Source organism: Rattus rattus, chromosome 4 (genome assembly GCF_011064425.1).
Source record: "Rattus rattus isolate New Zealand chromosome 4, Rrattus_CSIRO_v1, whole genome shotgun sequence".
Classification (NCBI taxonomy): domain Eukaryota; kingdom Metazoa; phylum Chordata; class Mammalia; order Rodentia; family Muridae; genus Rattus; species Rattus rattus.
In genome coordinates, this window is record NC_046157.1 from 59,402,679 (window position 1) to 59,428,667 (window position 25,989).

Below are 25,989 nucleotides of genomic sequence, written 5' to 3' on the forward strand. Positions count from 1 at the left end.
TACTTCATTAGCATTCATATCATTATCATACTAATTAATATATCTTGAGATATCAGTTGTCAAAGCAGCTCTCTGTGCTTATGGCAGAATAATTCTGCTCATTATTTTTCCCCCACAGTTGCTTACGGATTGGTTTCTTCAAGTGTTATGACTTAAGTGCATGGTGTCCTCAGCAATAGGGCTGTAACACAAAGTTTTGAATAGCAACCAGAAATAATAGTGATTACCTATATCATTTAGCATTCAATAAAGCAGCAACTGAAAAATGGGTTTTCTATAGTATGTACAGGGGCTTGGTTTGCTAATAGGTGGTGAGAATTGGATGAGTGATTCCATTTTTAGAGGGTAAATCAATTTAAACTCATTTTTCTGTGTAAAAACATATTTTGGAAGATTCTACAGTGGTAGGTTTTCATGAAGGGGGTCAATTTTAAAGTTCCTTGGCTTTCATTGTTCGTCCCATACTCTCTTTTTTACCACGTAGTCAGTAATCCAAACCCCTTTAGCCCTTTCTTTCCTATTATTACAGTGTCTCCCTCCATCCTACCTGTATTTTGGCCGTTTTCCCATGAAATTTCCCCATTTTCACTAAGTAGTTTCCTGTTATCTATTGGCACACCAATTTAGACACACAGATATAGAGAATCAAATCTAGCATCTATGAGAAAAAACTCAAGTCTAACTTCTTTAGTCTTAGTTGCATTCATTCAAAATGGTTATTTACAGGTATATCTTATTTTTTTCAAATTTCCTGATTTTTTTGTTTAGTGTCTGTACAATATTCCAGTATGTATATATTTATTATTGAATAATCATTCATGTGTATGTTTATTATTGATAATAGCCCCCTGTGTGTAGGTCAATATTTCATTATCCAGTCATTATTTTATGTGTATCTAAATTTCTTCCATTGCATGATTAATAAGAAGAGAGTCAAAGATGCTGATGAACATGTATTAGTATAACTTCTGAACTAAAATATAAAAACCTTTCAAGAATATGGTAAAGAATAGATAGTATCATAGATATATTTGTATATCTTCGAGAAACTTACACATTATTTTTTTTGAAAGATCCAACCATTTAATAACATAAATTCCTCACCCTTACTCCTCGACAGCATCCTGAGCACGAAATGAGGATGTCAGATGGACTCCTGGATTAAGATGGGTTGGGTACAGTCCTCTTTGCCCAGACACTGGCATGAACCCCACAGAAGGCTGGGGCTGGCCACACACCACCGAAGGTATGAGAGTGCTGGCTGGTGTGTCTGTGTGTTTCTCTAGCTGCTCCGGCCAAGTCCAAATCCCAGTGAGGGATGACTGGAGCTCGCTCACACAGGCCTTGTCCTCTTGACTTCTTCCTCAGACTTCAAAGTGACCTCATGTGCTTTCCTCTTCTCTGGGAGCTTGTTGGCCTCTCAGATTTTGTGCCGCTTGCAAAACATGATCTTTTGTTAAAGGCCCTTCTCTCGCCTCTTCATCATGATGGCCACATTCTTGGCCCCAGTCTCTTCCTCCGGGGCCAGCGGCTGCTTGTCTTTCAGCTTCACGGTGCAGGCCTTAACCTGGGGCTTCTTTCCTTCCAGCTTTGCTGCTCCAAGGCCGACAGGTGCGCCTCCTTCTCCTCCTCTGATTCAGCTTCCACATCTTCCTCTTTGTTTTCTGCTGCAACATCAGTGTCACCTTCGTTGTCATTGTCTTCATCATCCTCGTCTACCTCTTCCAAGTTTCCTGGGTCTTCTCCCTGCTGCAGAACCAGGAGCTTCAGCTTCTCAGAGGGAATGTAATCTCCTTCCTTCTCAGCTATGAAGGGTGAAAGGTTTGGGGGCAGCTGCACCCCAGGGAAATATTCTGCCACAGGGAGGAGGAGCCTGGCATTCACACAGTCAAACACCCACTGGGGCTGTACGCAGTACCTGGCAATGATGGGGGTTTGCTGCCCTGGCCGCTCAACAATTTGGCGGGTGATGCAAGAGTCTGTGATGTCATAGATGGCTCCAATGCACAAAGACTTGTCCCAGGATACAAAACTCCTGATGATGAAAGCCAATGCTTCACTGGGAACCTCTTGGTTCAGGAAGAACTTCAGGCCTTCAAAGAGTTTCTTGGGCTTTTCCTGTGCTTCCAGCTCTTTCCTTCAACCTTTCTCCTGTGCTTTCACCTCCCTGCCAGTAGGAAACCCATCAGCCTCAGCCTCCTGTATAGCAGGGATCACCACTCGGGCCAGGCTGGCACTGAAGGCAGTCAGTTTCTTGTAGAGCTCTCAGAGTCCAATGCATATGTGTCCTTACTAACCTTAGTTTCTACTTGGGCTTGACCTTCAATCTTGAAGGGATAGTGAAGTGTGAGTGACTAGTAGAGGCAGAAGTTGATGAAGCCCAGGAGAGTGGTATAGAACTCAGTGAAGGTGGCCATGACTCTTTAGTCCACATCTGTTGTATTATCATGGGTGATAATACACAGAAATAATACATAGAAAGCATAGGGTGCGAGCCATACGATGGGCTGACCCATCACCTCAGTCTAATAATAAATTCCTTTAATGGACAGGAAGACCTTGCTCAGGGCTTGGGCAGCAATGACATAGCGCAGAACTCCACAGTAAGGCAGCGTCACAGCTGAATGGTCTGCACATGGCACTTGCCCATTCTAGGGAAGGTGGAGAAAAGGAAGCACATAGACAGGGCATTATCAAGGACCAGCAATGTATCAATAAATGTGGGGTTCCACTCCTTGACAATGTGATCAAGTTTGTAGCTGGATTTATTGTCCTTCAGTCATGCTACAGCATTTCATCCACTCTTCCCATAGGCTTTGAGGAGCTTCTGGACAAAAAACTTGTACTGTCAGAACTTGTTGAAGATGGGTTCATGGAAGAGGAATTTAATATCTTTGATAAGGTAAAATGTTTGGGCTGTTGTGGAACCCTTGTTAACTTTCTTCTTATGCTTGGGTTCATGAAGGTAAATACCTTTCAGGATGCACAGCCACCTGAAATCAAGCAGGCTCAGCTACAGCTTCTTCCTGGCTTTGTTTTGGGTGATATAATTGGGGACAGAGCTTTGTTCATACATCTTTTCCAGACCTTCCGTAGCTCCATGTTGAGAAAGTCCTGAAAGCCGCATGGAAAGGCAAAGCTACTTCCTCTCGCACATGACAATATAATTTTTATGAACCAATGACTTGTTCAACTTGAGACCTCAGTGTAATGCTTGAAGGCAGGGGCCTAGGATAACTGTCCTCTGGGAGGGTCCACCTAGCAGTTGACTGAAACAGATGCAGAGACCCTAAGCCAAACATTAGGAAGAGTCAGGAAGAGTTAAGGAAGAGTTATGGGAAGACTTGCGGGATCTGGAGGAGATAGTTACTCCACAAGAAGAATAACAGTCAACTAAATCCTTGGGGGCTCCCAGATACTGAACAGCCAAAGAGCTAGACCTACCTCCCACTCCGTACATAAGTAGCAGATGTGCAGCTAGGTCTTCATGCAAGTCCTGCAACAACTGTAGTGGGGGTTTCTCTGACTCTGTTACCTGCCTATGGATCCAGTTCCTCTAATTGAGAGGCTTTAACTGGCCTCAGCTGAAGAGGATGTGCTAGTGCTGTGAGTTTATAAATGAGTGGTCATATCAAAAGATACTGTTTTGCTCCAGTCCTCCCTAACTTCCGGATTTCACAATCATTCTGACTCTTACAATCTTCTATCTTGGTAGCTGAGCCTTGAGATGGCAGTGATATGAAGTTTCTGTCTCATTTCTGAATAAACACACATTTGCTACATATTCTCTGCACTTTTAACAAGTTTTTAGCTTGCATGTATAATATATTTTATACCTAGTTGATGTTACACATATTAACCCCAGAATTTTGAATGTGCGAGCATGGGAACTAGAAGTTCATGGTAATCTTTAGCTACATAGTGAATTCCAGGATAGTCTGAAATACATAAATTCATTTTGCAAATTATTTATTAGTTTTACTCCGTTATTCCCATGGAAGAGAAGCTTTTCCTGAAACCATTATGAAAGACAGCTCCCAAGAACCTAACTATGATGCACTATAGATTTGCTCGGAGACGTGTACTACATTGACTTTACTTTTTTATTCTACATTTAGCTATTTTTATTTTCACTTCTACTAATGCAACTGCTATCAGCTTTTATATCTTGTATGCTCCCTCCTCTCTCACTCTGTCTCATGCTGTGTCTATGTCTCTATCTATCTATCTATCTATCTATCTATCTATCTATCTATCTATCTATCATCTATCTATCCATCTATCTATTACCTATCTATCCATCTATCATCTATCTGTCTGTCTGTCTACCTACCTCTGTACCTTCTTATCTATGTCTATCTAATCAGACACAAGAGTTTGAGAGTGTCCCACTTCGGCTTTGATTTTTCTCTTAACCCAAGTTTCCAAACTTCTTGATTTCCATTCACTACACTGCAAGCAGAATGATCCTCAGTTTGCCTTCAATTTTCTTGAATGGACACAGCTCATAGCCATTTTATTCTTCTTTCTGAAGTTTATTAATTTTTTTTAGCTTTTAGAACTAATACTTGCAAGTACTAGTCAAATAAGATTTTCTTCACTCATAGATTGACTTAGTTTACCATCATCCAGAAATTTCTAATTCTATCTTATGTTGATGTGTTTAGGCAAGAATCTACATTTTAATCAATCCTGGTTTCATACTTATGATCTGTTAGCCTTTTCCTGCCTCTGTCATTTGAGTGAAAGAATTACAAACTTATTGCTGTTCCATTCAGTGAGTTTACTTTCTTTCTTTTTTTTTTCTTTTTTTTTTTTTTTTTGGTTCTTTTTTTCGGAGCTGGGGACCGAACCAGGGCCTTGCGCTTGCTAAGCAAGTACTCTACCACTGAGCTAAATCCCCAACCCCTGTGAGTTTACTTTCTTTTTAGTTTATAGTAGGTCTGTTTATGTTTGAGGGCAAGTTTTTCACCACATGTATAAATATAAATATATATACCAAGTTTACCAACTTTGTAATATTAATGAATTTATGTCCAACTTCTCTCAAATGTTAATGGCACAGGTAAAGAAAGCTTGTTGACTTTATCTAGACAATTATTCATTATCCAGAAGAGCAGGCAATTGACCATAGCGTTCACATATGTAAACAAAATGTAGTCTCCAAAGTCTTCCACGGTCCTGTTAATTGCCACTAGGGAAAATAATGTCTACTTTCAAGTGGGATGAAAGGCCTGAGTAACGAATACAGTTAATTTCCAGTAAAGGAGATACAGAGAACAAAACAAAACAATATCAAATTATTTCAAGAGGCTCGACCTTGCGTATTAACACTATGAATTTTCAATTAATTTAAAAGATTAAAGTGATGAGGATACATGAGAAGATTTTCCCAGTATCTCTCAATTTATTATTCTTCTCTTTTAATAATTACCCAATGACCTAGACAATTTCCAAATTTATATGTATACAAATAGTCAACATTATTTATCATATTTAATATATTTGTATATGTAAATATATATTTACAAATGTGTGAATATATTCATATAGACATAAAAACAGGTATAATTAAATAGATGAATATGTGGCAAAGTACATAATTTAGACATGTATGTAAAATATGCTATTCATTTATCATGCATTTTTGGAGTATGGCTTTCTATGTTGGAAAATAATTGAATATTTTACTCATATATAAAATATTTTACTCATATATTTCTTATATATAATGCACACTGAATGATATCCTTAAAATGTTGGATAGTATGACTATCTTTCAACTATTTAAACTTGTTGATTTTATAAAAATATAATTTATTATTCCACATTCTTATAAACTTATAAATTAGCCAAAGGAAAATGAGATTTTTATTTTCATTTATAATTACTTTGTCAAATTAAACCTGTAACTTTCTAATATAAACTACAAGGCAAGAGAGGGCATCATGCATACACACACACACACACACACACACACAAGTATATATATATACATATATATTAATATTCTGTGGCTTAACTGATTATTAAGTTCAAGTATCTCATGTCTGAAATAATGATCAAACACTGCCATCTCCTGTTTTTCTCAAAACAATTTTATTGATATTCAATGTTCTGCAGTACTGAAATTTTAAGACATGGGAAAAAAAGCATACATCCATTCTTTAGGATTTTCCACATATCTGTGAGAAAACCCAAAATCTTTATACAATGTGTTGTCATTTTGATTTCAAAGATAATATAGAACCATTAAATCTTGATGTAAAAACACTTTTAAACTGTTCACTGTATAATTATAGACATATTAGTCAATAGTATTGTTTAAGGATTACAATAAAATAATAATAAAAATGATTAATTCTAGTACCAGTAATTACCTATACCTGGTCTCTTCTTTTCAATATGAGCAATTTTGCCAGAGTATTAAGTGTTAACATATATAAACAGAAATTTTCAGCAGAAATATCTTTCTGAATGTCCTGAGATGGCAAAGTCTCTGACAGGTCATTGGTTAAAGCTATAAAAATGAAACCTGAGTCCTCGTGGGGACACTAAGCTGTGCATATGCTATTGATGTAGGATATTTGCCAAGGAGAGCTGCACACACAGGGCAAGAGAAAACGTGTGTTCAGACAGCAAAACTGGAAGGCCAAAGCCATTTAAGCCATTGACATTGGAAATGAAAGTGCAAATGGTTTTTTCCTTGTTGAATGTTGATTCTGCCTTGGACCAGTATTTTCTCATTATAGCACCAGTCTCCCATTCTATTGAGAATGTATATCCTGTGACAGACATCATAAACTAATTCTTTTACAAAGGTGCGTTCTAGTTTAAAGATTGTCTTGAGTCTCAGGAACTTTGGGCTTTTAAACAATTCTGAGATTAGAAGTTCTTGAAATTTTATTAGAAATTTATTTTTGAATTTTATGGAACAAGAAGAAGATGATGATGATTAATTATTCTCTCATACAATAAATCCCAACTAAGGTTTCTGTCAACAATGGGGTGCTGGGTACCTGGAAGAGAATGGTGGACAAGAGACATGAAGAAGGACGCCAAGACAAGAGTCTGATCAAGGCAACAATTTTATTTTTCTCCAAGGCTGAATTTATACCATAACAGGGGTAACAGAGGGAGGGGGGGAAGTAAGACACATTTTCACAGGCCAAGGACACAATATTCGTGTGGTCAGGGAATAGGCTGATTTTGACAGGATGTCAGAAAGGTCACAGGTTTGTCATATCTATTAGTCAGCTGGATGTTGGTTTTTCAGAAAGGTTACAGATCATCACATTGGGTATCTTAATGCGTTAGATGTTCTCATATTATTATTCATTTTGACCACCAGATTTGTATTAGTCTTCTGCAGCTGGCTGGGGATTTTCCATGAACCCAGCCATACTTAATTCTAACCATAATAATATCAATAATGGAGGGCTTCAAGGGCATCATTCCCAACATCTCCCCCTTCCTTATAGTCAAATGAAAAGGTGTTACATGGCCAAGAGAATCTTGTGGCCAGGGTCCGTCATGGGATAAGGCAGTGAATAATGGCAACCCTCTTGTCTTAGGCCCTTTATTCGTTAATATATTGCTCTCTTACCCATCACTGACTGTCCAGCTCAGCATGCAGGGGTGACAATTTATTGATTTTTCAGCAAAGGCATCAGGACAGCAGGCAGAAAAGAATGTCGGCCTCATTTGGCTGAAGGACAAAAATGTCCTTGCCTGGGCTGGGAGGAGATGCGTAGGTGAGGTTGGCCATCATCAAAGCATCCTCCTCCATAGCTAGCTTAGGATAATATACCTGAATAGGTTTTGCTGCCATATTATCTATCTGTTGTTTAATAAAGCTGGTTAAATGTTTAAATGTCCAAGTACCAAATATATAACCAAAAGAAGGCCTATTAGGAGGCCCAACAGAGAGAGAAGCAGGGTGGACAACCAAGGGGATGTGGAGAACCAATTTTGATATCAGCTCTCAGGTTTTTCTCTTCCTTATTTTCTCTTTTCTAAGCATTCTCTGACCTGTTTCATGCTTTTTTTAACCATATTCTAAGGCACAGGAAGTATCCAAACACTGTCTTTCTCTTACAAACCAGAATTCAGTGTGATTGCTCAAAGTTGGGAAATTAAAGGTAAAAAGCCAATCAGAAAGAAATACACTTGTTAGCATATATGGCTTATGTAAAAGGAGGGCCAGACAATTGCTCTTTCTGATTAACCTCTCACTCTTAAAGACAGTGTGAGTCAAAATTAAAATAGTCAGATATACTTAAAACTCTGCTCCATTTTGGATAGATGTGGAAGTTTAAAAATTGAATGAACTTATATGATTATAAATGTTTACTATGAAATATCACAGAAGGGATGCCACCAGGCAGGGAATTTCAATTGTAACTGATATTAAACATCTTAAATAATTTGGAGAAACCTCAGCATTAAATTATAACCATCAGGAAAAAAAAAGACATAAATAGGTATCCCGTGCATGTTATATAAGAAATAAGCAAACTCCAACTCAGTACAGTATCAAAAACTGAAAATTAAATAATATGTTGATACATAGAAGGAAAAAATAACATGTGATTGACATTGTTGAAATTCCTAAAATAATTCCAATAGGTAATTCAATTTAGTTTCATGTAACATGGATAATTATATTATCCAAAAAAGTCAAACCCTAGGAAAGGTAGAAGAATATCTATCTCAGAATACATGTCCTGGGGTGGGTGGTAGAGCTTCTAACTTTTCTTGTGCGATGGCAATGGCCTCGAAGCAGTGCAGTTTTTGGAGCAAGCAGCTCCTCTCGGTGGAGTAGAGGCTGTAGATGAAGTCGTGTGTGCCCTGCACGGTGTTCAGTGCCTCCCTGGGCTCCTTCTTTGGATCGGTGCCCAGAAGCCGAGGAGTAGGAATGTACAGGCTCTTTTAACAATTTTATGGAAAATATTATCCCTGTATCAGCACCTGATTGAAACATTCTAAGATCCCAAGTATATCAACGTGTCCAATCCTGGTTTCAAACCATAGAAATAAATTTAATATTTAGGGGGATGCACCATCCCCTTGTTTTAGAATTAGAACGGGAATCTGAGACATTTACATTAGTAGGACGGGAGGTATTATAAGTCAAACAACGCAGTGTACTAGGTGATAAAATTCTTAGGAACAGGAGAAAGGGGCCAGGCAAGAAAGCTAGGGGGTGGCCTGGTGAGAGCTAGTGGAACAACTGGATCAGGTGACAAATAGCATTCAGTCACACAGCTAAACAAGGAAGCTTTCTTGGGATGAAATGTCCAGTGCAAAAATGAATGCAAGCTTTGTGCCTGTGAAACAGAAAGGCAAGCATAGGGGCAGCTGGGTTCTGTTACCGGCTGTCTCTCTGGATTTAGATTCTCCCTTAAGGAGTAACTCCATTCAGTGTCAGCTCGGTGGCTCTGCCTCTCAAGAGACCCAGCCTCTGAAGGACACTAGGCTTCCCGTAAGAATTAATAACAAAAGGATGGAGAGATAATTAGGACCTGGGTGCTAGATGCCAAATAACTGACAAAAGAATTGTATGACTGTTTGCTTTAGGGGGGAAGTTTCTTCCAGGCTGTCAGACATGCCTGGCAACCTTGAGCCAAGAGACCAGGAGAAAATGGCATCTGAATATTGAAGTTAGGCTTGCCCAGAGGGGTGTGATCCGATTGAAGCCTCGGGTATCAGAAAGTAAGCTATAGTTAGAGATAACTGGCTATAAGGACTCTCTCTACTGCTATTCCTGAGGCAGAAGTCACAGTTGAGCTGGGCTTCCTGCCTCTTACATCCAATAGAGATTGCTAACATTGGAGTACTGATCTTTAATAGAAGTATAGCTTTCCCTGTGTCTCTGAATTCCAGGACTTCAGTAGTAGCCCTTCACCAAGCTGTCTCATTGGGTTAGAAGGCCATGGAAAAGAAAACATTGATCCTTACCTTGGCCACAGTCTTCAGTTGGAGTAGGCTGAAGAGCCCGTGCCAAGACTTTCTCCTGTTATCATTGTAGGGAAAACATAGTCAAAGCCTGTTCTGAACTCTGTCTGGCAAAATAAAGTTACACACAGTCTGCTGCAGACTCTTTCTGAAACTACTTTAGGGGCTCCCCTGCCCCCCAACCTGGGGCATTTTGACCACAGGGGCAGTAACTGACTGTTGCGTGATTAGGATCAGAGGCACTCTCTTTGTCAATGATGACCAACGGGGAAGGTGACTTAATGCTGGAAATCAACTCTCTCTTGGAATAGGGCCAGCAGATAAGGCAGGTTCCCTCAAAGGATTTCTCATAATGAACGCTCTCCTTCTGTGAGCAAGTCTTGAAGGTCTGGCCACTGAAGTCAGCAACTGGAATTTTTTTCACATCTTTAGAAGCTGTGACTGTCTAAACAACAGGGAGATCCTTTCTTCAGGACCCAAGGCAAAGCTTTCAGGCTCTTGTTAATGCCTGCTCCAGACAGAATCACTCGCTAACCTGGAGTCCTTCATGCACATGTGTGATAAACTGTTAACAGCTGCTAGACTGGGCAAGGGGAGCAAAGGGAGGGGCATTTCTCCTTGGGGAGGAGGCTCAAGAGAGAAAACAAAGCTCCCAGGGGAGAAAACAATTTCTCTTAAGCAAATTATTTCCAAGTTAAGCACCAAGAGGACCTAGGAAAATTCCTTGACAAATAAAACAAACAATTCCATGATTTCAAACCCAGTTGTCAGTCCGTGATTTCAAACACAGTCGTCCTTCCAAGTCCAAAAACGAAACAAAAGCCAAAAAGGCACTCAACAATACCACAGAAAACAAACTAGACAACAAGACCAAGACAAGGCGTCCTAACAGATGCCTGGTACCTTTCAGTACCTGGCCCAAACTGCAGCTTAACCTTAGCTGCTTCTGGGATGAGGTGGACCATGTGATCTCACCTCCCAATGGGATTCTAGAGTGTCCTCTAGATTCCTTTCTCCTCCTAGAGCATCCTCTAGGGCCTGTGGCCTGTGACAACTAGCACGTCCACCTGTCACAGCTGTACGCTCCTGACGGGACCCATAGCGACCACCGAGGGGACTCTAACCCTTCTCCGGGTGGGACTCAAACCCTTCAGACAGCAGACACAGACAACACAAGACAACATGAAATAAGGACGAGACAACATGACACAGAGACAAAACAGAAAGTAACACAAAACATAAAACACAGATTTGCTTGAGCTTACCTCTTATCTCCCTGCCAATTGTGGTCTGGGGGAGCACAGTTTCCCGCTGTGGGGAGCACAGTTCCAGGCTGGTGCACCCCATAGTTGCCTTACCTCAGGAGCACTACTCACAGAGCACAGATTGACAAAGTGACTGCTGCAATAGCATGAGGGTATAAGGTTTTTAATCCACATACATTGGGTTGCTCATCCACGCAGGGAGAGGCAACCTCAAACCCAAAAAGCACACAACTTATATTCATTACAGAAGGCAGACTACAGCAACAGGGTTAGCTGATCCATTAAACAATCACTAACTCTGCACTACCTTTGTATCAATTGTTCCCTCCTGGGGGAACTATGGACAAATATTTCCTACAAAGTATAAGAATTTCTTTTTTTTTTCTTTTTTTTTCTTCTTTTTTTTCTCCTTTCTTTTTTATGGAGCTGGGGACCAAACCCAGGGCCTTGCGCTTGCTAGGCAAGCGCTCTACCACTGAGCTAAATCTCCAACCCCCAAGAATTTCTTTAAATCTTTTTTCTTAACCTTATTCTTCGCGTCCTGAGTGACTCCCTGAGTCCTGTCACAAAAGGTAACTGTAGAATGCTTGTTCCATCAATCACCACTGAGATCTGCATTGTCTGGGGAGAAACACACACCAATGTCAGGAAGTCCATGGTTGCCAGAAGCGGGAGAACAGAGGCTCCAAGTGGGGAGCAAAGGCTCTGACAAACAAGGAAGACAGGCCTGTCTACTCACGGGGTGACGTTCTCCCAGCAGCGTGCTGGGCGCCATTTGTCAACGAAGGGGTGCTGGGTACCTGGAAGAGAATGAGGGACAAGAGACACAAAGAAGGACGCCAAAACAAGAGTCTGATCAAGGCAACAATTTTATTTTTCCCCAAGGCTGAATTTATACCATAACAGGGGTAACAGAGAGAGGGGGGAAGTAAGAAACATTTACGCAGGCCAAGGGCACAATATTCGTGTAGTCAGGGAATAGGCTGATGTTGACAGGTTGTCAGAAAGGTCACAGGTTTGTCATATCTATTAGTCAGCTGGATGTTGGTTTTTCAGAAAGGTTACAAGTCATCACATTGGGTATCCTAACGCGTCAGATGTTATCATATGATTATCCATTTTGACCACCAGATTGTATTAGTCTTCTGCAGCTGGCTGGAGATTTTCCATGAACCCAGTCATACTTAATTCTAACCATAATAACATCAATAATGGAGGGCTTCAAGGACATCACTCCCAACAGGCTTCCCTTAACTCCATGCAAATTTTTCAGTTGTGAAGAAGCTAAATGCCTTTGCCTTACAGAAGTGTTGCAGTTTTATTTGGTCCTATTTGATTATTCTTGATTTTAGAGCATAAGGCATTGGTGTTCTGTTTAGGAAAATTTCCCCTGTGCATATGTGTTCGAGGCCCTTCCTCACTTTCTCTTCTATTAGTTTCAGTGTATCTGTTTTTATGTGGAGCTCTTTGATCTACTTGGACTTGAGCTATGGACAGGTCAATTGCCCTCTTCTACATGCATCATTTGTTGAAAATGCTGTCTTTTTTCCATTGGATAGTTTTAGCTCTTTTGTCACAGTTCAAATGACCTAAACTATATGGGTTCGTTTCTGGGTCTTCAATTCTATTGATCTATCTGCCTGTCTCTGTACCAATGCCATGCAGTTTTTAATCATTGCTCTGTAATACAGTTTGAGGTCAGGAATGTTGATTCCCCCAGAAGTTCTTTTATTGTTGAGAATAGTTTTTGCTATCCTGGGTTTTTTGTTATTACAAATGAATTTGCAAATTACTCTTTCTAACTCTATGAAGAATTGAGTAAGACAAAAAGGCAACAAACAGATTGGGTAAAGGTCTTTACCAATCATACATCTGATAGAGGGCTAATATCCACAATATACAAAGAACTCAAGAATTAGACTCCAGAGAATCAAATAATCCTATTTTGAAAATGGGGTTCAAAGCTAAACAAAGAATTCTCAACTAAGGAATATCAAATGGCTGAGAAGCACTTAAAGAAATGTTCAAAATCCTTAGTCATCAGAAGAATGACAATCAAAATAACCCACACCAGTCAGAATGGTTAAGATAAAAAACTCAGGTGACAACAGATGCTGGTGAGAATGTGGAGAACTAGGAACACTTTCCATTGTTGGTGGTTTTGCACAATGGTACAACCACTCAGGAAATCAGTCTGGTGGTTCCTCAAAACCTGGACATAATACTACCCGAGGACCCAGCTATATCACTCCTGGGCATACACCAAAAAAGTGCTCCAACAAATAATAAGGACACATGCACCACTATGTTCATAGCATCCTTACATATAATAGCCAAAAGTTGATAGAACCCATTCTTCAACAGAGGAATGGATACAGAAAATGTGGTAATTTACATAATGGAGTACTACTTGGCTATTAAAAACAATCACTACATGAAATTCTTAGTCAAATGGATGGATCTAGAAAATAACCTGAGTAAGGTAACCCAGTCACAAATGAGCATACTTGTTATGCATTCATTGATAAGTGGATATTAGTCCAAAAGCTTGGAATACCTAAGAAAAATTCACAGATCATATGAAGTTCCAGAAGAAGGAAGACCAAAATGTGGATGCTTCATTTCTTCTTAGAAGGGAGAACAAAATACTTGAAGGAGGAAATACAGGGACAAAATGTGGAGCAGGGACTAAAGAAAAGCTCATCCAGAAACTGTCCTACCTGGGGATCCATCCCATATGCAGCCACTAATCCCAGTTATTATTGTTGATGCCAAGAAGTGCTGTCTGACAAGAGCCTGATATGGATGTCTCCTGAAAGGCTCTGCCAGAGCTCTAAAGATACAGATGAGGATGGTTGCAGCTAACCATTGGACTGAACAAGGGGACTCCGATGGAGGAGTTAGAGAAAAGACTAAAGGAGCTGAAGGGGTTTGCTACCACTTAGGAAGAACAATATCAACCAACCAAACCCCACCAGAGCTCCCAGGGACTAAACCACCAACAAAGGATTAAACATGGAGAGACCCATGACTCCAGCTGCATATGTAGCAGAGGATGACCTTGTCCAGCCTCAATAGGAGGAAAAGTCCTTGGTCCTGTGAAGGTTCATTTCACCAATGTAGGGAAATGCCAGGACAATGAGTTGAGAGTGGAAGTAGGGGGAGAGTTTATGACAGAGGGGGAAAGGGGATACCATTTGAAATGTAAATACATAAAAATTTCCAAGAAAAATAAAATTTAAAAAAGGAAAGAAAGCTAAATGCCTTGTGCATTGTGGCATAACCATGAGCCTATGAGGTCTTCAGAGAGCAATGAAGAGGTTTGAAGGATAAATGATCCTCAAAATCTCAGATAGATGAGTACCTAGGCTTCATTGTTTGGCTCTGCTTTGAAAGTCTTATTTTATTGATTATTTTTTTAATTTACATTTCCAATCAAATGTGACACTGTCATCAAATATAGCCCTCAGTTACTACAGGTATACTCTAGTATAGATCCATATATCTATGGATCCATATATCCATATATCCATATATCTAGTTACATATTCCAAATATTAGGATGTCACACCTTTTCCTACTATGCAGAAATGATACTTATTTTTCAGTATATAAAGTTTGGATTTTCTATCTCGTGTGCTTTGCTGATGAGTCTCCAAGCACCTTGCTCAGGTGACTCTTTTTAGCCTAGAATGAAGAAGTCATCATAAATCCAGATTCAACCTTCCCGTGCATTAATGGCGCAGTAAGCGTCAGAGTTCAAGTGATGTAGTTAAGTGCATGAGAATGTCATTCCCACCAGTGGCTGCAGTGCAGTTATGATGCTTCGTGTACAAGCATCCACTTGGAACAGTCAGAATAGAGAAATATCACTGGTGTCTACTATTGGACCTTGATCCTTTTAACAAGAGGCTATAATACCACACAGAAATTATATTTCTTTTGAAAAGTCATTGCATAATTTTGTAATCTTTTACAAGCAAAATGATGTGCACGCACAAGAACAACAAAAACCACCACCACATAACAAAATCCACTGAGATCATTTTTGAGGGGAAGGGAAACACTCTTGTGTTTGGGGTGTGCTTATGCTGTGGTGGTTGACATGCAGAAAAAAAGAGCTGTCCTTGTTCTTATGGCTGATAATACACTTACTCTAAATATAATAATTCATTTGGATCTCTACATATTGATACATAATAAATAATTGTCATAGTATGCCTTTGTATAGAATGTTTATTGAGTGCTGGAAACATCCTTCATATGTAATTATTAAATAAATTAAAAAATATTGTTTGAGATATAAAAGTCAATATGTATATGAACTAAGAATACTTAAAATTACTTGTATATTTTTAAGAAATCGTCATTAAATTTAACATGTTCATCTCATAACACTAAAACTAGTGGCATATTCTAATAAATATATTTCATAAATCTTAAATCCTCAAATGCTACAATCTCTATGCTCTTGTATTTCTTCACATATTTTCGTGTGTCAACAAGAAAGCTCTCCATTATTATTAAATCTCACCATTTTTGTAACATGAAAGAGACTCAGTTCCTGAATGTAATAAATATGGTTTTGAATCAATGGTGTTTTCATCATGTGTGGACTAAGATGTTTATCAAAAAGTCCCAAATTGTGAATGAAAACACAGTGGTTGGCTATTTTAAAACGAATAAAGATCCTAAGTTTACCATTTTAGTAATTTACATCTTTTTTGAGTTTTTTACTTTTACGTAAATACTTCAAAAGTAGGTTATAGTTATTTTTCTTTGTAAATCTTATGAAGTTTGAAAATAATAATTTTATGTGTTTGCAGAGTTCAATGTGATATTTTATTACATGATTTGAAGACCTTTAAGTTTAAATTGAAATATTTTGAATTTAAACTTTCCTGTACTTCTCTCACACAACATGCCATCTGTAAACCCACTAGAATTAATTACCTAATTACAGGGAATAAAATGTCATGCCTTTTCAAAGATCTAAAATGTATTTCCTACAGTGGAGATTTTACCTGACCACCTGACCTACACAGTTTGCCCCCATTAAGTAAAGAAAATAATCATGCATTTGAGATCGCAATTTTAACATGAAAATGAAGGCAATACAAATGCACCATAATTTTCAGTCATTTCATATTCTAAGAACAAGGTCTTGCCATTGTAATTTTTAATCCTTATCCATAACCACTCATCTAACCAATTATGCTCTCAGATATAAGCTCCAACTTTATTGTTTTGTTTTCTTGGAAGAATTTAAATGTAGAGGGTAGATTAAGCAATACAAAACTTGTTATAAGGAATACCCAGATATATCTTATCATGAAAGGAATTTACAGCAGTTCAACTTGATGAGTTTTGTATATAGATACAATTAGTTGAAAATAAATACATACATGTACCCATGCTCACGTGTGTGCACTCACACACACATACGCACATACACACATAAACATATTAAGCCTATATATGTGTTTTGTTATCTTATTTCCATATTTATGGGGAAGATTAATATCCATATATTAAGTCACATATTTAAAACAATTTTTTTCTTTATTTTATTATTTTGGATAATATTGTCTTCTGGTGATTCTAGCTCCATGGAACACCAATAAAAATCCTATCAGTTTTATGAGGATATACCTCTAACGAAAGTATATGATACAGTGAAAATGTTTGAACAGTTATACATAGCTTTATAAACAAGTTTCTTAAGTTTTATTATTTTAACTAAAACAGTATTATCATTTCTCACATCTAATCTCTCACTTTAAACCACCCAATCTTTTCCAACATGTGTCTCATAGAGTTACCATCTCTATTTTTAATCATTATTTTTATATACACTCACATGAAACACACAAATATATGAATACAGAATACAGCCATTTCGTGTTGCCTGTATGTATGTACACACACACACACACACACACACACACACACACACACACACACACACACACACACACATATACATGAATGATTGGGTTCAGGGCTGATGAATGGGCACCCAAAAACGAATTAGGAGTCTTATCCTGGAAGAAAGCAAAATTTCCCACTTAGGATTTATCAGTTGCCTTTCATCTGTTGTCTAGACTGGGGAATTATGAGAATTCCTTCTTCCATGTGAACGTATCTATTGTTCTCATATTTGTTAAGTTTTAGTTTTGGCAGACATCTTTTTAACTACCCTGGAGAAGTTTCCATGTCAATGCTAGGACACACAATGTCACAGATTTCCTAGTCTTCTGTCTCATTATCTTTCAACCCTCTCTCCTACAATATTCTATAAACCTTTACTCTTGTTCAAAATATATACAAATAAAGTCAAACATAACAAAGATAAATTTAAGAATATTTCTGTGAGGTTTGGAACAGTGAAAGTGATGTGCAATCAAGTAAAATATGTATTTTGATTTCCATCTATATATTGAATAATTTGTGGTTGAATTTCATATCAATCTTTCCTCTGTATTTTTCACTAGCCTCTTAGAAAACCAAGTGTTAAAAAAAGTTATTTATTTGTGTTTTGTAAACATACCATTAATGCTAATAACATATCTTAAAAATGCGTTTGTTCGAATAGATTAATAAGCCTTCCACGACTTTTCAGTCTTTCAAGACTTCCAGTGACTTCCAGAAAGTCATTCAATAAAGTCAATATCAATAGCATTTACTAAAACAAAATTATTACATTCCTATAATATATTGATCAAATTCATCTTTCATCCCTTCCCCTCCAATTTTTGTGCTATTTTAGGCCATTTTTCCCAATTTATTTTGATGTTGATTTTTTTAATGCATTGGATACACTTAACTTTAACAGTATGATCATAAATATAGGGTCATCTGTTGTAGCACTAGGGCCCTCTCTAGAGCACTATATCTCAAGCTTCCTGAGGCTTTCTTTCCTAGTAATAATCAGTGGTCAGTAGCACTTCTTCTAAGAGTGGACTACATTATTTAACATCTGTACAACTTCTGTTGTAGAATGAATAACATGCCACTGAAATTTTTAGAAATATTAGACACTAAAATCCAAAAAATACCTAGTACCAGAGACAATGATTTCAATTGCCTTCCTTACAAACTTGCATATTTAATCACTGTAATTGAATAAATATGTGTATGCTTAAAAGAGCCAACCACCTTTTCACATAAGGGAACTTGGCTTGAAGTATTTGTATCACTCAGTATAACCAGGTCGAATGTAAGAATAGCAGAAAGCCATGTGTTCATCATCAGTAGCAGAAACCATAGGGAAATTAATATAAAAGCAATAATTCTGGAGATTCAGCTAATTAACTGATGATACTGAGAAACATCAAACTGACATACAAGGAAAATTTTAACCTAAACAATATAAGCAAGATATATTAATAATCACAAGAAAGAACAACAACAACCAAAAGCTTTAAAATGCAATTGCCTTGGTAATTCAGTTAAGTATTAAAAGAAAGGGGTACCTTCTTGATTTGTCTACTATCATTGAAATAATACCACAGATTGCATTGTTGTATTTATACAGAGTGGGTTGTCCCACAATATGCTAACCATAACATATTTATCTAAAAATCTGCTTGTATATGTCTGGATTTTCTTAACTTAAAATTGAAAATCATTAAAACCAAATTCCAGTTACCAGAAAAAAAATACTTCGCTACTAGTGTCACAATTGATTATTCTGTAATATATTGATCTGACCTCTAGACACTAAAGGACATAATAACAGGATAGCATTATTCTCAAAGATTCAACATTCCATGGGACAGATTCCATTTAAACTGGTGCATTCAGGATTTCTTAGATGAATAGACCCCATAAAATAAGACAAAGTCTAATTATTAGATTTGATTAGAAAATGCAGGCTTGGTAGTTCAAAAATGTCTGCTTGTACACCTTAATACCTATCACTCATTAAGTTGACATTTTGACATTTTTGTGTCCAACAGCAGTAACAATGTGACCAAAAGGCCAGGAAGATTTGTCAATAACTACTTGTGTTTAATACACATAATAAAGAGTGAAATTAAGCCTGCCACCAGTTGGCAATCCCAGCTATACTGAGAGTGGATTCTCCCCTGCCCCCATATCTTCTCCAGCATTCCTCCTTGTTAATTATTTTCTCTTTTATTTTTTTTCATCCTTCACTTTTCCATTATATCCCAACCACAGTTTCTCCTCCTTCCAGTCTCTCCTCGACCTTCATTCTCCACCAATTCCACAACCTGCTGCCCTTGTCTTTCATCAGAAAAGAAGAGGTCTTTCAAGGACAACAACAAATAGAGCATAACAATCACGAGTAAGACCAGACACATACCTCAAGGTAGGCCAATGCAATCCTATAGGAAGAATAGGGTTCCACAGGTAGGCAGATGAGTCATGTGCAATCCTGTTCCAACTGTTAGGCTTTTCACAAGAACATCAAGCTCCTCAACCATAACATGTATGCAGAGGACCCCCAAGGGGTTCACTGGTATCTGCAAGTCCCAAGGAGTCCCTTCATTTTATTCGGTGGGCTGTTTTCTTGTGGCATGCCCCTGACCCCTCTGGTTCTTCCAATCATTCATCATACTTCTCCTCAGTAATCTCTGAGCTCTATCTAAAGTTCGGCTGTAGAACTCTGCATCTGCTCCCATCAATTGCTGGTCTCTCTGGTCTACGGATAACAATTCTACTAGGCTCTGGTCCTAGAATAGTCTGCAGGCAGAAAAAATCTTCATATCCAAAATGTATAAAGAAATCAAGAAAGTGGGCATCAAGAAACTAAATAGTCTGATTAGAACCTGGTGTACATATCTGAACAGAGATTTCTTCACAGTTATCTCAAATGGCAGAAAAACTCAGAGAAATGCTGAACACCCTTAGCCATCAGAGAAATCCAAAACAAAATGACTGAGATTCCATTTTCTTGGTCCAAAAAGAGGGTTATGGATTATCACAAAGGCATGTTTGCCACTACTGCCACCTTCACACTTTTCCTGTCATGCTAACTCTGCTATCCTTTGTAGGCATTATACATAGGTAAGACCCTTTTTTGCTTTCCTCTTTCCTTTGGGAAGTTGCAGAGTACCTACAGGTTCTATAAAAGCTTGTTCAGTGTAACAGTGCCTTCAGGTCAGTTCCAAACCTAGAGTCTATGGGTAATTTCCTGAAGTTCATGCAGTTTTCAGAATTAGAGACTTATCTTCCACTACTGTAGGCAGCAACGAGTAATATAAACAGCTTGTATATTTGAGGATCCCGTTAGTCAATTAATCAATAGTTCAAAAGAAGGCTCCTTATGCCTGGTATTGAAGTTCATAATTCATCTTCAGTTGAAAATAATCAATCAAGCTAAGTGAAAATTCACAAAATGGGAATCTTTGCCTGCTATCCATTTGATAGGATATATATATGTATATATATATATATTAAAAGGGATATACATATTTTACTTTCAATTTCAGAAAGAAATTACAGTATTTCAATATGTTTTATGTATTCTTTGACTCATTCTAGTGACAATTTATTCCTCCGTTTATATAAATTTAGGTCAAAACTCGTTCTCATATTTTCTCATGGTGATTATTTGTTTTTTTTAACATGTCAGTCAATGCTCGATTGCTGTGAAGAGACATCATGAGTATGAAATCTCATATAAAAAAAGCATGATGGAAGTTTATAGGTTTAATCTATTACCAGCATGGTAGGAAACACGGCAGCACATAGGTATATATAATGCTGGAGGAGCAGTTGAGAGACCTACATCTCAATCCACAGGAAATAGGAAGAGAGACATTGGGACTGGCTTGAACACTTGAAATTCCAAAGCCCGCCCTCATACCATACTTCATCCAACACAGTCACACCTAATTCCTCTCATGTGTAGACCTCTCTAATAACCGAGCCTTCAAATATATGAACATATGGAGATCATTTCTGTCCACATCACAACCATTATGAAAGAAAAAAACTTTTTAAAAGATGTATTTCTGTTTCATTTTTATTATTTTTAAATGAATTAATTATTTTACATCCTGATCATAGCCTTCCCTCTTCCTTCCTCCCATTCCCCTCCTCTCATACAACCTTCCCAATTTTCTCCTGTCTTCCCATTATCTCAAAAAAGGTTGAGGAAAAGGAAGACATCTCATGGGTATCAACCAACCTTGTCATAGCAAGTTTCAATAGGACTCAGCTTATGTTCTCCTATGAGGCTAGGCAACAGAGCCTGTTTCCAGTTAGGGGAACAGGAAAAAATGACAAGCAAAGGAGTCAGATAAAGGTCCTGTTCCTGCTGTTAGGAGTCCTATATGAAGACTCATTACACAACTCTTATATATGTGCCAAAAGCCTAGATGTTTCCTGGGTATGCTCTCTATCTTGTGGTTCAATCTCTGTGAGCCACAATGGACCCAGGTTAGTTGATTCTGTAAGTTTTCTTGTAGTGTCCTTGACCTCTCTGGTTCCTTCAATCCTTCCTACCTCTCTTCCACAAGATTCCTTGACTTCTTTCTAATGTTTGGTTGTGGGTCTCTGAATCAGTTTTCATAAGCTGCTTGGTGAAGTCTCTCTGATGACAGGTATGCTAGACTCCTATTGGCAAATAAGGCAGAATATTATTAATAGTATCAGGGGTGGGCTATCTTTTATTGTATAGGTCTCAAACTGGGCCAGTCATTGGACAGCCACTCCTTCAATTTTACCTATACCTTTATCCCTCTACATCTTGTTTGGAGGGGAAATTGAGGTTTAAAACTTAGTGGTTTGGTTCATGTATCAGTGTCTCCATTAGAAGTCTTTTCTGGTTATAGGAGGTTTTGGCTTCATATCCCCCATTGCTATGGGTCTTATCTATGGACACATTATAGATTTTTTTGTTGTTTCCATTTCCTAGGTTTCTAGTTCATGACAGGGATGAGCTCTCTAACAATTTGAGTTCCCTCTCCCAGTATTCTCTCCTTTATGTCCTCCCCCCTCTTGATCCCTCTTGCTCCCTTTTCAACACATTCTCCACCTAGTTACCTCCCTCCATCCAGCCCTGGTGTCTATTATTTTCCCTTTTCAGTGAGACTCAAGTTTCTCTCTTAGATGTCCCCACCCTGTTATTTAGCTTCTTTGGGTTTGTGGGTTGTAGCATAGTTTTCCTGTACTCTATGGCCAATATCCACTTATAAGTGAGGACATGCCATGTGTGCTTTTCTGAGTCTGGGTTACATCACTACTGATGATCTTTTCTAGTTCCATCCATTTGCCTGAACATTTCATGATTTCTTCTTTCTTATAGCTGAGTAATATTCCATCTTATAAATGTACCATCTATTCTTTACCCAAACTTGGTTGAGGGGCATCTAAGTTGTTTCCAGTTTCTGGCTATTAAGAATAAAACTGCTATAAATATGGTTGAAAAAGTTAGATACAAATGTCTGTGTCTTCTCCTTAAATCAAGAAATGCCTAAAAGTGGGCTGGAGAGATGGCTCAGTTGTTAAGAGCACTGACTGCTCTTCCAGAGGTCCAGAGTTCAATTCCCAGCAACCACATGATGGCTCACAACAATCTGTAAGGGGGATCTGATGCCCTCTTCTGGTGTCTGAAGACAGTGACAGTGTACTCACATAAAATAGACAAGTACATCTTTAAAAAAAGAAAAGAAAAAAAAAGAGAAAGAAAAATGCCTAACAGTGCTATGTGTGTTCTGAAAGTGACTATCAAAACTTAAAGACAACTTAGTCTTTTAAGTGAGAATAAAGTACTCCTGATTTGAGTACTGGGGAAAATTCCTTAAGAGACTGAATTCTCTTGCATGATGATGTATTTATCCCTTATAACATAAACATATAGATATTCTAACTTTATAATTAGATATATAATAACCAAAGTTAATTCCAGGTTTTTCTAATTAGCTATGCCAATCAGTGTCATCCCTGGAATTTTCTTGAGCATAGTGAGTTTGTAAAGGCATACATTCATTCTTCTTAACTTACCTTGCTTATTTTGTTTATTTTTCTTTTCAATATTTAACAAAATAAAATTAGGATGATAAGGGTTTATATATAATTTATAAGCATAAATGGGAAACATATACTATATTGCATGAATACTTTTTAGATTAGAAAATGTTTTCATGAAATCTAGGATATAACATTATCTCTTGAAAATATAAAATAAAATCTAGAAGTAAATACTCAGAATAAATCTTATGTCTTTTTTCCACTGAAAAAGATGTAATAAATAGAAAGAATTTCAGTAGAATATAAGGAAAAGAAGACATGAACTATTGAATGGTCTTTTCATGCTGAATTACCTCTCATGTGGAAATTAATTACTTAAGATTTTTAAAAGTTATTTATTTGGAATGCTATTATTAAATAACTAGATCATTACTAAACAACTATGTAGCAAAGCTTTACTTAAAAGTTAAATTAAATGTCTAGAAATATTTCATTTATATTTCTACGTGATAATGTTTAATAAAGCTATATAATAAAAAATTATTTGCTGCTAAATAGCATATGATGTGTATACTCATTTTTTATAATTGACCATGGAATTAGACCATTTTCTCATGTTTAGTTATAAGACTAAGGGCAAAGAAAAAAGAGTAAAGAGTTGCTGAGAGAGGAATTGTGTACCTTGGAAAAACAGACACTTTAAGAACTTGAGGAAGCTTTGAATGAATGAAGGCTATAAGAAAGCTGTCAGTGATGGAAAGGAAACTATTAGACAATGAAGCATGAAGCTGCCCAATAAGACAATGGGGAAGCTTTAAGTAACATCCTTCCCACAAGTTAGTGAAATTGTTGATCCATCACACTGTTTCTCCTGTGGAATTCAGGATGCCTGGTCAGGATTATTCTGATCAGACATTGTTATTGTCATGGTAGTGAATTCGGAGAAAGCAACAATGGCCATAACTCAAACTCACTTATAGAAAGGCAATATATTACAGTGGTAAATAAATATAAAACCATAACATTGGTTCTTGGTCCATCAGTGAAAGACTTTCAATTATTTATTTACTTAGTATTGATTAGAATGAAAGAACCCTGGAGTCCTGGAGAAAGGTTTATTGTATCTCAGTGTTTTCATATCTATAATAATTAATAATAATAATATAATATATTATTTTTATAATGTTTAATAGTTCTTTGAAAATTTTATATAAAGTATTTTGATTATAGTCACCTACTTGAACAACTCGTTCCCAATTTATATTTCATCCCCTATCCAACCAACTGTGTATCCTTTTTTCTAATTTTTATTAAATTCATTTAGTCCATACATGTTTGACCTTCCACTGAAACATGTTAAACTTATCAAAATTCACACCCTTAAAATTCTATTGCAGCAATTCTTCTTTCTATTCTTTCTTAAGAGTCTCCATTCACTGGCTGTGGGTTACTGTATCTGTCTGAGTCGGTTGATGGGTGGAGTCACTCAGAGGACAACCATTTTAGATTCCTGTGTGCAAGGTTAACAAATATTATTATGATGTCAGGAATTGGTGCTTGGCCATGGTATGGTTCTCCAGTTTGCCCATATGCAGCTTAGTTTTCATGTGTGTTCCAAACAACTGGAGCTGAGGCTATCCCAAAAGCTGTTTTTGCCTGTATGTGACATGTTTTTCTATCTGGGTTGCCTTTTCTGGTCTCAGTGAACAGAAACCACCAAGCCTCGCAGAGACTTGAAGTCCCAGAATGGGGTGATACCCATGGAATCCTGTCCGCTCAGAAAGAAGATGTGGGAGAATTGGGGAAGGATTGTGGGAGGGTTGACCAAGAGAGGGGAAGTGAGCTAGATGTAAAGTATACAAGGAAAAAAAAATACTTAATTTTTTAAGTCTAATACTTCCTCCTCCAAAACCTTTCAATTGCTAATAGCTCTGAGTTAGGTGTGGGGCGCCATGCTTACCTCGTTCCTCCATAGTGAGACTTTGATTTGCTTGAGCTTACAAAGAGCTGCCTGTGACAGCATTAAGCTCTGTCCTGCTGTTTCCATCAAGCATTGTAGTCAACAACTACCTCTAACTCATGTGACTTTAAAAAATTGGGGGGGGTGGCTATTTTTGAGACGTTGAATAATAGACTGATATAGATGTCCCATTTAGGGTTGCACACTACAAAATCCTTTATTCTCTGTGCCTTGGCTAGTTTTGATATATATATATATATATATATATATATATATATATATATATCAGATGAAATTACCCTTTATTGGTAGGTAATGTTGCTCCCAAATACATAGGCTATTAAAATCTCTGTAATAAATGGTAAGTTTTTGAGTTATTGGTCAGTTTGGTCCTAGAGGTTTATATATTATTAGAATTTATTGCTAGTGCCCTCGGTCACCTACCATGAGTCCATGGTAAGACCCAATTATTAAAAATGTACTACTTTTGCTCCAGAATGTGGGTAACTTAGCATTAAGACTACTAAGGAACATCTTCAAAACATTTGTTTATATCCATACATATGAGTTGTCACAGTTTTAGTCAGAGGAGCTTCTTTTTCGCACTGGTGAGGAGGCGATGGAGAGATGCTTATGGAGGTCTGAAAATAAGACCACGGGTTCCCAGGCCTAACATATGTGTCTATATTTCCATCACTTACTCCCAAGTCAGGATCAGGGGATATCCTGAAGGTGTACAGTCAAACAAAAATGTGAAAAGGGCAGCATTTAAAAAGCAGTGCACTTCTTTTTTTTTTTTTTTTTTTTTTTTTTTTTGGACTGATTGGGTGTTTGCTCTCATTAACACAGTGAGTGTGGTTGCCT

General features: G+C 37.6%; 1 pseudogene; it reads right to left on the bottom strand.

Annotated features, from left to right (window-relative positions):
- Nucleotides 1-1,333: 1,333 nt before the first annotated feature.
- LOC116898364 lies at nt 1,334-25,138 on the bottom strand (annotated as a pseudogene).
- Between the last annotated feature and the right edge of the window lie 851 nt (nt 25,139-25,989).